The 4,018-nt window shown below is 42.0% G+C and overlaps 1 pseudogene; it reads left to right on the forward strand.

The window, feature by feature from the left end:
• The first annotated feature begins 2,331 nt into the window (after window positions 1-2,331).
• Window positions 2,332-3,245, forward strand: LOC117090880 (annotated as a pseudogene).
• The last annotated feature ends 773 nt before the right edge of the window (window positions 3,246-4,018 follow it).

Below are 4,018 nucleotides of genomic sequence, written 5' to 3' on the forward strand. Positions count from 1 at the left end.
GGAGGAGATGAGGACATCAGTGATAGACTCTGGGCACTTTGTGACTCAAAGAGAACCCTCTCCCAGAACTCCAAACATGTGAGATTCAGAAACTAACCATATCTTTAATTATGGGTATCCCCTATAATTACATACTCCGAGGCCTGTGGAAGTGCAGAACAGAGCAAAACACACTGCTTTGGGGCAAACCTGTCCAGTTGGTGAAATTCTTCTCTATTACCTTTGCTATATCTGGCTTAATACAAGCCCAGGGAGTCTAAAATCCTTGACTGGCTCCCAATCAGGTCTGTTCTTGGTGAGCAGCAAAGCCCTAGACTATTCTCTTCCTGAGCCACATTTATTCACATACTCATCCATTCATCAATGTATTCATTTGTATTTCTAAATAATATATTCGGAGTAACTTTTGTGACTGCCACAGTGCTAGATACTTTTGTATGTCTCATTCTTAAAAAAGTTCCTCTCAGGCAGGCCTTTTTGGGAAAGATCTAGTCAGCTGACTCCAACTGATTGTAACAATAACTAAACATAGTGGTAGCATTCTCAGAGCTGTTTCCATTCTAAATTTGGATTCAGAGTTTGTATAGATGAAGCATTGAGAATAGTGAAATTGCAGCAGCAGGTTAAAAAAATAAGAGATGACTTAATTTATTCCTGTGACCCCTTGAATAATGCTAACACAGTATATTTCTTTCTGTGAGGAAGTCTAGGCCCTGACAGGGTACAATTTCCAAGTTTGTCCTTTGTGAAAATGTCCTTTGTAAGATTTTCACTCTTCGACCTTCATTTATAAAGGAGAAATTCCCCCCACAATTTAAGTTTCTAGTGCTGGTGAATAGGGCTCCATCTAGAGACAAGTGGGAAAGAGGAGACCTTTCTTTTTGCTGCCCTCCAAATTATAATGAGTGATGCGGTTCTCTGTCTGCATTTCTTGGTTTGATTGCCTGACTTTCCAGCATCTTCTGCCAATGATGTGATGTTCTCAAAAAGAATCCAGGTTACTCTAGCTAGAGCTACACTGGTAGTAAAAGAAAAACAATTAAACAATTAAAATAATATGGAAAATGCATTCCCTGCATGACAGAAGTATTTAGGTTTTTAGAAATAATACACACTATTTAACCTTTTATTTTCCTCTTTTAGGAATCAAGGAAGAGGTCTGTATCCAACAGGAATTTTCAAACTCCCAACTTCATAATTCTCACATTGACATTCAGACTTATTAGTCTGGACCTCTGGATTTGAAAAAGTTTTTCTTTAATTCTGTGCTGTTTATTGTTAAACTGGGTTAGAAATGCAGGTAGTGTGGACTCGATTCCTAAGAATAGCATTAATGCTGGGTGCTGTTTGGACAAACAGTGGGAGAGAAACCATAAGTCCTTTGAGAATTGAATGTGCCTGTTTTGCAGTATGAACACAAAAGATAGAGTAGAATAGGAAGAGCCAAAATGGTGTAGTCAGTAGTGCTGAAGCGTTCTCCTGAGTCTGTGATTTTAATCTGGGCTGTCAGTGCAGAGTAGGAAAAAAAGAAGACCAGGCTTCAGAGTTAGTAGGTAGTCTATGTTTACAAATGCATGAGGGTACAGACAAGAGGTGAACCTGAATCTGAATAGATCACATATAAATTATGTTTAAACGGGGCATGGGGATTATGACTGGAGTGTGTTCCCATATTGACCAACAGTTTCTCATGATCAGTTACATAGCATCGGAGGTCTCTCTGTACTGCCTTCTCTCTGATTATTTCCCTTTCTCTGTGCTCTGCAATTCTCCAATTGCTATCCCCTTTCACCTTCCATGACTGACTTCACTTAAGTATTTACTGAAAAGGTAAAAGTTACTGGATGGAAATTGCCTCCTCCCCAACACCAAATCTGCTAGCCTCATGCTGTCTGAAGGATGAAGCAAACATGTTCCCATTTAAGGCCATGCTCTACTTCTGCTCTCACACCCTCAGAGACACCATTTCTGCAATTTTTATCTTATTTTTCCTTCAATCTCTCCCTCTCTATTAGATCATTAGCAATAGTTTACAAACACTCTCTAGTAGCCTTAATAATAAAACAACAGCAACAACAAACTCTGAATCATTAAAGAAAGAACACAAAGGTGGAGAGAGAGAGAATCTAAGGTTGGGGTCTTGCAGAAAAGATGATCGTGGGTTTAGGAAATCTAGGGACAGAGTAGTTGATCATTTCTGCATATGAATGTTTGGGTAAGCAAGAAACTTTGTGAATAGAGAAGAGGGTTAAAACACTTAAATATTTGTTAGGCATAAGAAGAGGCTTCACTCAATTTATTTATCTCATTCCAAATAAAATACTGAAGGCAATGAGAAACCACAGCATTGTCCCCGAGTTTGTCCTCCTCGGGTTGTCTGCTGGTCCCCAGACCCAAGCTCTGCTCTTTGTGCTGTTCCTGGTGATTTACCTCCTGACTGTGATGGGAAACCTGCTGCTGCTGGTGGTGGTGGTTAATGCTGATTCTTGTTTCCACACACCCATGTACTTCTTCTTGGGACAATTGTCCTTCTTGGATCTCTGCCATTCCTCTGTCACTGTACCTAAGCTGTTGGAGAACCTCCTGTCTGAGAAGAAAACCGTCTCAGTAGAGGGCTGCACCGCTCAGGTCTTCTTCGTGTTTGCCACTGGGGGCACTGAATCCCGCCTGCTTGCTGTGATGGCCTATGACCGCTATGTTGCCATCAGCTCTCCTTTGCTCTATGGCCAAGTGATGAACAGACAGCTGTGTGCAGGGCTCGTGGGGGGCTCATGGGGCTTGGCTTTTCTGGATGCCCTCATCAATATCCTTGTAGCTCTCAATTTAGACTTCTGTGAGGCTGAAAATATCCACCACTTCAGCTGTGAGCTGCCCTCTCTCTATCCTTTGTCTTGCTCTGATGGTCTGCAAGTTTTACCACCCTGCTCTGCTCCAGCATCCTGCATTTCCTTGGAAATTTTCTCATGATATTCTTGTCTTATATTTGCATTTTGTCCACTGAGGATCAGCTCCACTACAGGCAGAAGCAAAGCCTTCTCCACCTGCTCCTCCCACCTCACTGCAGTGATTTTCTTTTATGGCTCTGGATTACTCCGCTATCTCATGCCTAATTCAGGATCCATTCAAGAGTTGATCTTCTCCTTGCAGTACAGCGTGATCACTCCCATGCTGAATCCCCTCATCTACGCCTGAAGAACAGGGAGGTGAAGGCAGCTGTGAGAAGAACATTGAGAAAATATTTCTAGTGTTTCAATAGACTTATGAAATTAGAGTGACGAGGGAACTAGATAAAACTGCAATAAGCAGTGCCTGGACACTAGGATAATTCCTTGATATCAGGATCTGTGAGGTCCTTTTCTGAAAAATACTTAAGGTGGAAAATTTACCTTTCCTGAAAAATACTGAAGAAAAGGTGGAAAATTATTTTCTTGGGATGATACCAGTTCAGTCCTAGTCAGAGGAAGATGGATAAGATAAAGCTCTTGCTTAGCAATGTTTTCTTACAAAGATATGTATTTATTATACACACTATGGTACACATTGTTATGGTCTGCTCAGCTTATCTCTACCATTCCTCTAATAACTGAACTCCATGGTTCAATATGCTTCCAAGAGACACTGTTAATCATGGAATCCCCCAATCCTCTCCACCCTCACCTCCCCACCCCCAACCCCTGTCATTATTCACTCGTTCTTCCTGGCACAGTGACTGGTCCAGAAATGGGCACATGGTCAATGCCAGATCATTTACACTCTCAGGACTTTTTTTCCTTTTAAGACAGCCTCTTTTTGTTGCTCAGGCTGGAGTGCAGTGGCATGGTTCACTGGAACCTCCGCCTCCCGGCTTCAAACAATTCTCCTGCCTCAGCCTCCCAAGTAGCTGGGATTACTGTTTTAGTAATTTTAGTCTCAAGGAGAGAGTCAAAGGTCAGCCTTTCTGCATGTAGCACTCTGACAGCCTACGCACGCGCCCCTGCTGATAAGATCACTAGAGTTATCCTAGATTCTGCCCTTTCAA

This window comes from Trachypithecus francoisi, unplaced genomic scaffold, assembly GCF_009764315.1.
Source record: "Trachypithecus francoisi isolate TF-2019V2 unplaced genomic scaffold, Tfra_2.0 Lachesis_group11, whole genome shotgun sequence".
Classification (NCBI taxonomy): Eukaryota; Metazoa; Chordata; class Mammalia; order Primates; family Cercopithecidae; genus Trachypithecus; species Trachypithecus francoisi.